The 12253-nt window shown below is 44.1% G+C and overlaps 2 non-coding genes across 2 annotated transcripts; both read right to left on the reverse strand.

Moving 5' to 3' along the window:
* Nucleotides 1-523: 523 nt before the first annotated feature.
* Nucleotides 524-597, reverse strand: TRNAN-GUU (transfer RNA asparagine (anticodon GUU)). Its single transcript has one exon. It is a non-coding gene; the product is annotated as a tRNA-Asn (tRNA).
* A 7499-nt stretch (nucleotides 598-8096) lies between these two features.
* TRNAN-GUU (transfer RNA asparagine (anticodon GUU)) lies at nucleotides 8097-8170 on the reverse strand. Its single transcript has one exon. It is a non-coding gene; the product is annotated as a tRNA-Asn (tRNA).
* Between the last annotated feature and the right edge of the window lie 4083 nt (nucleotides 8171-12253).

Below are 12253 nucleotides of genomic sequence, written 5' to 3' on the forward strand. Positions count from 1 at the left end.
CAGATCTCCAGACGAGATCCCCGACTCCCTGGTTGAGACATTCCACATCTCACAAGTCGGAGGTTCCGCCATTACGGTCGAGAAAGGCAGGAGGCAAGACGGAATTCGTTCATCGCAAAATATCTTTAATCAGTTTGACAGTTCTAGAAGTCCTCACGACAAAACACCGTTGTTTAATGAGATTTCATTAAACAACAAAACACCAATGATCATATTTGAATGTTCTTTTGTTCATTTCGCGTCTCCTCCAAAATGGAGTTCCAGCATCAAACGCCAACGGAGTGACGTCATGGAAAAGCCACAATGGAGGACAATCATGTGACGTCACGACACTTTGATCGCTGGGTTTCGGAAGTTGGGTTTCGGCGGATTCGTAGAACTGGAACCACGAGCAATATTCAATTCATTTATGTTTTAAATAAATTTCACATTGTTGATTTTTGAGGATTTCCACAAACCTCGTTTTCAAAAAATACATTCAATGATTTGACAAATAAATGGAAAGAAAGGATTAAATAAAGATCGTCCCTGGGTGGGTTCGAACCACCAACCTTTCGGTTAACAGCCGAACGCGCTAACCAATTGCGCCACAGAGACAACTTAGTAAGTAGTGTTGAAACACGTTTATTTAACACAATGGTAGAGGGACTGGAGTTGTCAGTTTTACCCACTGCGTTGTGTGCAAGTCTGAAGACGACAATGGTTCACGAGCGGTATTTGATGATGTGTATTGTTTAAGAAGTCAAGGATGAGACAATGTGAAAATTGTTGACCAAGTGATAAAAATGATCAACATGATGTGGTACGAGTGACAGATTATGAGCTGCAAAATGTCGAAAACCCGGTTTTGTTCAACAACTTTCAAAATTTGACCTTTGCATAACCTCTGAAGGTCACAAAACAATGTTGTAGACATTAAAATATGGAAACAGGATATGTTCTACAGCCTATTGAAGTTAGTTCGTCGAAGAATGTCGAAAACCCGTTTCGATTCCCCCAACTTTAAAAATTTGACCTTTATGAACTTTAAAGGTCAAAGGTCAAGGATAATGATCTTTGGTGCAAAAATTCCTCTGGAACATTCCAGGAACAATATAACGTCATATAGGCTATATGACATTTCGCACTCCTCGGATTATCCATACTTTTTTTTTTTTGTATACCTTGGTCGAGGCTCGTATGAGAGCTAACACACAACTCACAGCAAGGAGGCATGAGACAAGAGGGGCGGGAGTGGAAGGGACAAAACAGTGGGGAACAGACACATTAGGTGAACTGTGGAAGGGAGAGGGATGGGGATGGGACGGGGAACATGGCGAAGAGAAGATGGACATTTCGGGGACTTTCAGGAAGGAAAGCAGGAGAAATGAAGGAAGTGGGCTTGGGTGGATTATCGGGGGTAGAAAAGATCGAGGATTTGGATGGGGGAAGATAAGAGGTGGTGGTGAACAGCTGTTTTGAAAGCCTGGAGGGAAGAATGGGAAAGAATAGAGTGAGGAAGTTTATTCCAAAGGCGGGAAAAAAGAGGAATGAAAGAGTGAAGATGAGCAGTGATTCGTGATTTTGGTAGTTTTACCAGAAGGGGGTTGTTGGCGGACCTTGAGCGCCCTGTGGAAATGTGGTGGAGACAAATCGCAGAGAGAGCAGGGGGGCAAGGCTGGAGAGGAGTCGGTAGAAGACAGAAAGACCACCGACCAACCTGCGGTGATTGAGTGAGAGGCCCAAAGACTCAGCTTCATTGCGGGAGATGCCGATGATCTTAAATGCCCTGGTTTCGACAGTGTGAAGCCGAGAAAGGAGGGAGGCAGGAGCACCAGCCCAGAGGGGAGAGCAGTACTCCATCAGGCTACGGACAAAAGCTTTGTAAGTGGTCAGGAGCTCAAGAGGGCCGAGGAAGGACTTAGCACGACGGAGGATTCCCAGTCGGCGACTGGCTTTTGAGGCGAGGTTGGAAATGTGACTTTCCCAGGAAAGGTCATGGCAGATAGTGAGACCGAGAAGCTTGAAAGAAAGGACTTCTTCCAGAGGATTGTTGAGAAAGTGGATGGGGGGGTTTTGTAAACGGTCCTTACGAAGAGACATAGTGAGAGTGTGAGATTTGTCTGGATTGAAAGACATGTTCCACGTGTTGGACCAGTTTGTGATTTTATCCAGATCTGCAGTGAGTGAAGAAACTGCTGCTTGCCGGTCTGAGGGATGACAGATGGTACGGCAGAGGGTGGAGTCGTCGGCAAAGAGAAATAGAGGATTTTCCAGAGAGTCCGAGAGATCATTGATGAAAACAAGATAAAGAACAGGGCCCAGAACGCTACCTTGAGGAACTCCAGCCTGCACAGGTAGAGGGGATGAAAGAACTTCATTTAGGGCCACACGTCGACTGCGACAGGAGAGGAAGTCTGCGAGCCATGAGTGGAGATGGCCTTGAATACCATGGGAAGAGAGTTTGGTGAGTAGGACAGGGTTCCAGACTGTGTCAAAAGCACGTGATATGTCCAGGGATACGGCTCGGATTTCCTGTCTGGCATTGACGACCTCCATCCATTGATGGGAGAGCAGAAGCAGCATATCCAGGGTAGAGTGACCTGGTCTGAAACCAAATTGATGATTGGAAATCAAGCCATTGGAGAAGAGGAAGGATTTCATGTCTGAAGCAATGATGGATTCCATAACCTTGCTGATGATTGGGAGAAGGCTGATTGGTCTGTAGTTACAGGGATCTGTTTTTGCACCTTTTTTATGCAGGGCAGTGATGTTAGCAGATTTCCAAGCAGATGGCAGATGACCTTGGGCAAATGAGAGGGTGAATAGAACAGAGAGAGGGTGAGCAAGAGCAGAAGAGCAGGCTTTGAGGACACGTGGGCTGATGCCGTCTGGACCGGTTGCAGAATCTGACTCGAGGTTTGACAGCAAGCTCTCCACCTTGTCAGGAGAAAAGGATACAGAGTCCAGGGACAGTTGGGTGCGACTGGGTAAAGTGGGTAGAGATAGTGATGGGTTTTGGACATAAGATTTAGCTGCAAACACCGAGTTTAGACATTCAGCTTTATCACGTGTGGAATCAGCAGTGCGGCCATTTGAGGTAAGGGAGGGATGGAGGGGGAACATACACCAGAAACGGATTTGATTAAACGCCACCAGGATTTTGAGGAGGGAGAGAGGTTTGAGAGTTCAGACTTGAGATGAGAAAGATGTTGTTTTCTGGCTCTCCTGAGGGTAGATACACACTTGTTCCGAGCTTTGTGGAAAGAACTGAGATTGCCCTCAGTTGGGCTTGCTTTCCATGAGGCAAAGGCAAGTTGTTTCAGGACAACTGCCTCGCCACAAGCTTCAGCAAACCAAGGGCGGGAGGAAGGGTAAGACAACTGAACACGAGAGGGGATAAATCTGTGCATGAGGGAGAGCAAGTTTCTTTGAAAGAATTCCCAGGATGAGTTGATGTTTGAGAAAGTAGTAATAGGAGACCAGTCTGTAAGTTTGATGGCTGCTCGGAGACCCTGCCAGTCGGCTTGAGTGAAATGCCAGACTCGACGGCGGTGAGGTGGTTCTCTGATAACAGCCAGAGAGATGTCCACTTTGACAAGGACGTGGTCAGAAGAACCAATTGGAGCGAAGGAAGAGCAGCAGATATTGTCAGGGAAATTTGTCAAAATCAGATCCAGAAGAGATGGAGTACCATTGGTTGAGATCCGGGTCGGGAAGTTGACCGATTGAGTCAGTCCCAATGAGTCGCAGAAAGCTTTTGCTGAGGTGCCATGGCAGGTGAGAGAGGTACCCACACCTAGCCAACTGGCGTGATGACAATTGAAGTCACCACATAAGAGGAAGAGAGAGTTTGGATGAGAAGATAGAAGATGGTCCATGGTTTCGGATAGTGAGGTGTAGATGGAGTCATCACTGTTCGGTGGACAGTACAGTACACATATAATCATGAGGTGGGAGTGGAGGGGAAGCCGAAGCCAGAGGTATTCCTGGGGGTGTGGGGGAGTGAGAGCAGTGCATGGAGAGTGAGGAATAGAGTCTTTGATGAAGAGAGCAACACCTCCACCAGGACGAGGCTCAGGTCTGTCATACCGTAAGAGGGAGTAACCAGGGAGAGATACTTGGGAGTCAGACACGTCTTGGGAGAGGAAAGTTTCTGTTCGGCAGATAATGTCTGGTTTGTCAGTGGCAACCTGTATGGAAAGATCTGAAAGGTTTGAGCGAAGGCCCCGGATATTTGAGGTCCACACTTTTAATGAAGAGGAAGGGGAGGAGGCTTTGGGTGCAGGAGGTGGAGGGGGAGGGGGGGGGAGGGACAGGGGGCGGGGGGGGGAGGTAGGGAGGGTTGCTGAAGGAGTGGGGGTTATTGGAAAATTAGCGAGGGGAGGGGGCCGAATGAGGAGGAGAAAAGGCTCTGTGGTGCTGGGGGAGAGGGGGGACAAGAGACAAGGAAGAAGGCAGTTGAGGATTTGAGGAGGTGGAGTGAAGAGATGGAGGTGAGAGGGCAGTGGAGGGAGGCAGGTTGGTGGATGAGAGGGGGGAAACTTTGAGAAGGAAGAGTGAGGGGGATGAAAGGTGGGAGAAAGGTGAGGGGGAATTTTTGAGTGAGGTGAGAGGGAGCCTTGGAGGGAGAAGAGTGGGATGGTTGCTTTGAGAGTGAGAGTGAGGGGTGAAGGGGGTGAGTTGGCACTGAAGTTGGAAAAAAAGAATGGTTTATGGAAAGCGAGCATCCATGGCAAACTGTGGTTTTTAAAAGTTTTAGGTCAGAGATGCGATTTAACACAATTCTTGATGGATGCAATGAAGGCGAATTCAGAGCATGGAGAGAAGAAATGCTGTAATAGTTGGATTTTTTAGGCAAGGAATGAAGGAGAGGTCAAAATGAGAGCAGTCTGTTAAAATAGCAGAAGAGTAGTGCATTGTGAAACAGTAAAGAGTACCACATGTGTGAGAGAGGAAGATGAAGCATTATAAGATCGTTTTTGTTGTTAAAAATAATGTATGAGAGGAAATCAGCGATGAAATCGCTTTGATGAAATCAGCGTAAAAACAAACTTGAAGGGGGCACCGCGGGCAAGCTGTTCGAGATAGAGCAAGATGGTTTCAAGACTTGATGTGGGGAATGACCTCAAGATTATGCAGAAAAAATATTGTCATCCAAGCTCTCAAAGTTTTTGCTGTTGTATGATTTTTATGTCAAAATTCGCAATTTTATCAGTTCGTGACCTTGACCTTGGGACGTAAATGAAAAATCGAGCTCCGCGGGGCTATGCAGGTGCCATTAGGCGAACCAAATACCGAAACCCCTGCTAGATTTGACAAACCCCCTCGCAGGAGATGCATTTTCATGTCAAAATTCGCAAGTTTCTAATTTCGTGACCTTGTGACCTTAAGCTTGGGACGAAAATGAAAATCGAGCTCGGTGGAGCTATGCAGGTGCCATTGGGCGAACCAAATACCGAAACCCCTGTCAGATTCGACAAACACCCTCGGAGAAGATGCAACTTGAAATCGGCTACCCCCTAAAAGCACATGTTTTTTGGGCGTGGCTCCGCCCATATTGGGCACACAGTGCACAATCTCAGGAAAACACAACGAAATCATGATATAAACCTCCCATCAAAATTTGATCAGGATCGGATCAAAACCCACGGAGCTATGCTCGGGAGAGACAGACAGACAAGCCGGGAGGTGGACATGGGAAGTCGATCAATTCGAATTTACTCGTTTTTCAGCAGTTACGAGAGCAACAAAAGCGTCCATAGCAAGGGTTCTTTCTCACACAGAAGTGGGACATACCATGAACCTACCATTCCAGTTTCATGTATATCTGACTCATAGTCTCTGAGATATAACTCTCTTCGTTTTTTTAGTGTTTTCGACCAGAGTTCATTCAAAGTCTATCTTCTCCGACAGTTTTCATAGGATCCGGCTGGAAATTTGTGACAATATGGCTGAATGTGCTGCTCACAGTGCCTCATGGCCCGATTTTCGATTTTCGAAAAAATAAATTTTTATGATTTTTCTAAAATTTCAAAGTCCCGTTGATAGGCAACGGTGGTGTCCGAGCAAAGGTTCTCATTTGCACACAACTTGGTCATGGTATGAACCTAACAACCAAGTTTCATCGAAATCGCCATTGTATTAACGAAGCACTGGGCCGAAAAGACAGACAGACAGACAGAAAGCCGGTTGGCGGACATGGGTAGTCGACGACCCAATAGAACCTGACGCGATGGGCCCGTTCGACGGGGAATGACCTGAGGATTAAGCACAAGAAAATTCATGATTCCAGCTTGAAGGGTTAATGCTGCAAATTGTTTTTTCATGAAAATAACCCCCACATTTCGAGGTTTTTCGGCCGTTGCAAAGCAACGTCGGGATCCAGGGCAACGGTTCTTTCTCACACATAACTAGGACATACCATGAACCTGCCATACAAGTTTCATGTGTATCTCACTCATAGTCTCTGAGATACAACGAACTTTTTTTATTATTTTCGACCAGGGTTCATTCAAAGTCTATCTTCTCCGACAGTTTTCATGGGATCCGGCAGGAAATTTTTGACAATATGGCTGAATTTACTGCCCACAGTCGTTCGTGGCCCGATGTTTTATTTTCGAAAACCTTTTTTTCATGATTTTTCAAATATTTCAAAGTCCCGGTGCTTGGCAACGTTGGTGTTCATAGCAAGGGTTTTCATTTACACACAAATCGGTCATGGATTGAACCTCCCAACCAAGTTTCATCGAAATCGCCATTGTATTAACGGAGCGCTGGACCGAACAGACAGAGAGACAGACAGACAGACAGACAGACAGACAGACAGACAGACAAACCGGTAGGCGGACATGGGTAGTCGACAACCCAATAGAACCTAACGCGATAGGCTCGTTCGATGGGGAATGACATGAGGATTAAGCACAAGAAAATTCATGATTCCACCTTCAAGGGTTAATGCTGCAGATTGTTTTTTCATAAAAACACCCCCACATTTAGAGGTTTTTCGGCCGTTGCGATGCAACGGAGGGGTCCATAGCAACGATTCCTTCTCACCCATTACTAGGACATACCATGAACCTACCATAGCAGTTTCATGTATATCTGACTCATAGTCTCTGAGATATCACGAACTTCGTTTTTTTTATTGTTTTCGACCAGGTTTCATTCAAAGTCTATCTTCTTCGACAGTTTTCCTAGGATCCGGCTGTAAATTTTTGACAATATGGCTGAATTTACTGCCCACAGTCGTTCGTGGCCCGATGTTTTATTTTCCAAAACCTTTTTTTTCATTGATTTTTCAAATATTTCAAAGTCCCGGTGCTTGGCAACGTTGCTGTTCATAGCAAGGGTTTTCATTTACACACAACTCGGTCATGGAATGAACCTCCCAACCAAGTTTCATCGAAATCGCCATTGTATTAACGGAGCAGTGGACCGAACAGCCAGACAGACAGACAGAAAGCCTGCAGGCGGACATGGGTCGTCGGTTATTGCAAGGCAACGTTGGGGTCCATAGCAACGGTTCTTCCTCACACATAACTCGGATATACCATGAACTTACCATACCAGTTTCATGTGTATCTGACTCATCGTCTCTGAGACACAACGAACTTTTTTTTTATTGATTTCAACCAGGGTTCATTCAAAGTCTATCTTCTCCGACAGTTTTCATAGGATCCGGCAGGAAATTTTTGACAGTATGACTGAATGTACGTCCCACAGTGGCTCGTGGCCCGATTTTTGATTTTCGAAAAAATTATTTTTTGTTGATTTTTCAAAAATGTCAAAGTCCCGTTGCTAGGCAACGGTGGTGTCCATAGCAAAGGTTCTCATTTGCACACAACTAGGTCATGGTATGAACCCACCAACCAAGTTTCATCGAAATCGCCATTGTATTATTGGAGCACTGGACCGAACAGAGGGATTGCCAGACAAACATATCGATGGAAATTCTGGTAATTAGGATAGAACAAATTAAAAAAAAAAAAAATTCGACGAGATCAAAGACCCAACAGACAGACAGACAGACATAGAGACACACAACAATCACGAATATCGTGGTCACTTATTTTTTTGGTGAAAATATTTTTTCGTGAACCAATTAAATAAAAGATCGTTCCTGGGTGGGCTCGAACCACCAACCTTTCGGTTAACAGCCGAACGCGCTAACCAATTGCGACACAGAGACAACTTGGTGAGTATCGTTGAAACACGTTTATTTCACACAATGGTAGAGGGACTGGAGTTGTCAGTTTTACCCACTGCGTTGTGTGTAAGTCTGAAGACGACAATGGTTCACGAGCGGTATTTGATGATGTATATTGTTTAAGAAGTCAAGGATGAGACAATGTGATAATTTTTGACCAAGTGATAAAAATGATCAACATGATGTGGTACGAGTGACAGATTATGAGCTACAAAATGTCGAAAACCCGTTTTCGTTCAACAACTTTCAAAATTTGACCTTTGCATAACCTCTGAAGGTCACAAAACAATGTTGTGGACATTAAAATATGGAAACAGGATACGTTCTAGAGCTTATTGTACTGAGTTCGTCGAAGAATGTCGAAAACCCGGTTCGATTCCCCCAACTTTGAAAATTTGACCTTTGTGAACTTTAAAGGTCAAAGGTCAAGGATAATGATCTTTGGTGCAAAAATTCCTCTGGAACATTCCAGGAACAATATAACGTCATATAGGCTATATGACATTTCGCACTCCTCGGATTATCCAGACTTTGATGAAATCAGCGTAAAAACAAACTTGAAGGGGGCGCCACGGGCAAGCTGTTTGAGATAGAGCAAAATGGTTTGAAGACTTGAGGTGGGGAATGACCTCAAGATTATGCATGAAAAATATTGTCATCCAAGCTTTCAAAGTTTTTGCGGTTGTATGATTTTTTGTCAAAATTCGCAATTTTCTCAGTTCGTGACCTTGACCTTGGGACGAAAATGAAAAATCGAGCTCCGCGGGGCTATGCAGGTGCCATTGGGCGAACCAAATACCGAAACCCTGCCAGATTTGACAAACCCCCACGCAGGAGATGCATTTTCATGTCAAAATTCACAATTTTCTAAGTTCGTGACCTTGTGACCTTGAGCTTGGGACGAAAATGAAAATCGAGCTCGGTGGGGCTATGCAGATGCCATTGGGCGATCCAAATACCGAAACCACTGTGAGATTCGACAAACCCCCTCGGAGAAGATGCAACTTGAAATCGGCTACGCCCTAAAAGCACATGTTTTTGGGCGTGGCTCCGCCCATATTGGGCACACCATGCACAATCTCAGGAAAACACAACGAAATCATGATATAAACCTCACATCAAAATTAGATCAGGATCGGATCAAACCCACGGAGCGATGCTCGGGACAGACAGACAGACAAGCCGGGAGTTGGACATGGGAAGTCGATCAATTCGAATTTACTCGTTTTTCAGCCGTTACTAGAGCAACAAAAGCGTCCATAGCAACGGTTCTTTCTCACACATAAGTGGGACATACCATGAACCTACCATTCCAGTTTCATGTATGTCTGACTCCTAGTCTCTGAGATATAACGCACTTCGTTTTTTTTTATTGTTTTGGACCAGGGCTCATTCAAAGTCTATCTTCTCCGACAGTTTTCATCGGATCCGGCTGTATATTTTTGACAATATGCCTGAATGTACTGCCCACAGTCGCTGCTGGCCCGATGTTTTATTTTCGAAAAAATATATTTTTTATGATTTTTCAAAAATGTCAAAGTCCCGTTGCTAGGCAACGGTGGTGTCCATAGCAACGGTTCTCATTTGCACACAACTTGGTCATGGTATGAACCTACCAACCAAGTTTCATCGAAATCGCCATTGTATTAACTGAAATCGCCATTTTAAATCCTGATAATCATGGAAGAAGAAATCTAAAAAAAACATAAAAAAAAATATTTTTTTTTCGACTGGATCGACAACCCAAGAGACAAACATCAATGGAAAAACTGATAATAAGGGTAGAACAAATTCCAATTTTTTTTTTCAAGAAGATCGACTATCCAACATATCGACGGAAATACTGTTAATAAGGGTAGAACAAATTAAAAAAATATTTTTTTTTTCGACTCGATCGACCACCCAACCGACAGGCAAACATTGACAGAAATCCTGATAAATAGGGTAGATCAAAAAAAATTTTTTTTTTCGATTCGATCGACGACCCAGCACACCGACACCACGACTAACAACAAAGGGTAGATGAAAGAAACATTTTTAATCGAAATTTTTTTTCGGATCCGGCTGGAAATTTTTGACAATATGGCTGAATGCACTGCCCACACTCGCTCGTGGCCCGATTTGTGATTTTCGAAAAAATAATTTTTTTATGATTTTTCAAATAATTCAAAGGCCCGTTGCGAGGCAACGGTGGTGTCCATAGCAACGGTTCTCATTTGCACACAACGAAGTCATGGTATGAACCCACCATACCAGTTTCATGTATGTCTGACTCATCGTCTCTGAGATAGAACGCACTTCGTTTTTTAATTGTTTTCGACCAGCGTTTATTCAAAGTCTATCTTCTCTGACAGTTTTCATAGGATCGGGCTGGAAATTTGTGACAATATGGCTGAATGAACTGCTCACAGTGTCTCATGGCCCGATTTTTGATTTTCGAAAAAATAATTTTGTTATGATTTTTCAAAAATTTCAAAGTCCCGTTGCGAAGCAACGATGGTGTCCACAGCAACGGTTCTCTTTGCACACAACTAGGTCATGGTCTGAACCAACCAACCCAGTTTCATCGAAATCGCCATTGTATTAATTGAAATCGCCATTTTAAATCCTGATAATCAGGGAAGAACAAATCTCAAAAAAAAATTCAATATATTTTTTTTCGACGAGATCGACTTCCCAACATTAATTTGACATAAAAGGTGCAAGTCTAAAACCAACATTAAAATTTACCCATAGACAACACAAGCCGGTAGGCGGACATGGGTAGTCGACGAGCAATAGAACCTGACGTGATGGGCCCGTTCGATGGGGAATGACCTGAGAATTAAGCACAAGAAAATTCATGATTCCAGCTTGAAGGGTTAATGCTGCAGATTGTTTTTTCATAAAAATACAACCATATTTAGAGGTTTTTCGGCCGTTGCTAGGCAACGGAGGGGTCCACAGCAACGATTCCTTCTGACCCATAACTAGGACATACCCTGAACCTACCATACCAGTTTCATGTATATCTGACTCATAGTCTCTGAGATATCAGGAACTTCGTTTTTTTATTGTTTTCGACCAGGTTTCATTCAAAGTCTATCTTCTTCGACAGTTTTCATAGGATCCGGCTGTAAATTTTTGACAATATGGCTGAATTTACTGCCCACAGTCGTTCGTGGCCCGATGTTTTATTTTCGAAAACCTTTTTTTTCATGATTTTTCAAATATTTCAAAGTCCCGGTGCTTGGCAACGTTGGTGTTCATAGCAAGGGTTTTCATTTACACACAACTCGGTCATGGAATGAACCTCCCAACCAAGTTTCATCGAAATCGCCATTGTATTAACGGAGCGCTGGACCGAACAGACAGACAGACAGACAGACAGACAGACAGACAGACAAACCGGTAGGCGGACATGGGTAGTCGACAACCCAATAGAACCTAACGCGATAGGCTCGTTCGATGGGGAATGACATGAGGATTAAGCACAAGAAAATTCATGATTCCAGCTTCAAGGGTTAATGCTGCAGATTGTTTTTTCATAAAAACACCCCCACATTTAGAGGTTTTTCGGCCGTTGCGACGCAACGGAGGGGTCCATAGCAACGATTCCTTCTCACCCATAACTAGGACATACCATGAACCTACCATAGCAGTTTCATGTATATCTGACTCATAGTCTCTGAGATATCACGAACTTCGTTTTTTTATTGTTTTCGACCAGGTTTCATTCAAAGTCTATCTTCTTCGACAGTTTTCATCGGATCCGGCTGTAAATTTTTGACAATATGGCTGAATTTACTGCACACAGTCGTTCGTGGCCCAATGTTTTATTTTCCAAAACCTTTTTTTTCATTGATTTTTCAAATATTTCAAAGTCCCGGTGCTTGGCAACATTGGTGTTCATAGCAAGGGTTTTCATTTACACACAACTCGGTCATGGAATGAACCTCCCAACCAAGTTTCATCGAAATCGCCATTGTATTAACGGAGCACTGGACCGAACAGCCAGACAGACAGACAGAAAGCCTGCAGACGGACATGGGTAGTCGGTTGTTGCAAGGCAAGGTTGGGGTCAAG

The sequence above is a fragment of the Eptatretus burgeri genome, chromosome 2, assembly GCF_056783735.1.
Source record: "Eptatretus burgeri isolate ZD-2024b chromosome 2, Ebu_testis_v1, whole genome shotgun sequence".
Lineage (NCBI taxonomy): Eukaryota > Metazoa > Chordata > Myxini > Myxiniformes > Myxinidae > Eptatretus > Eptatretus burgeri.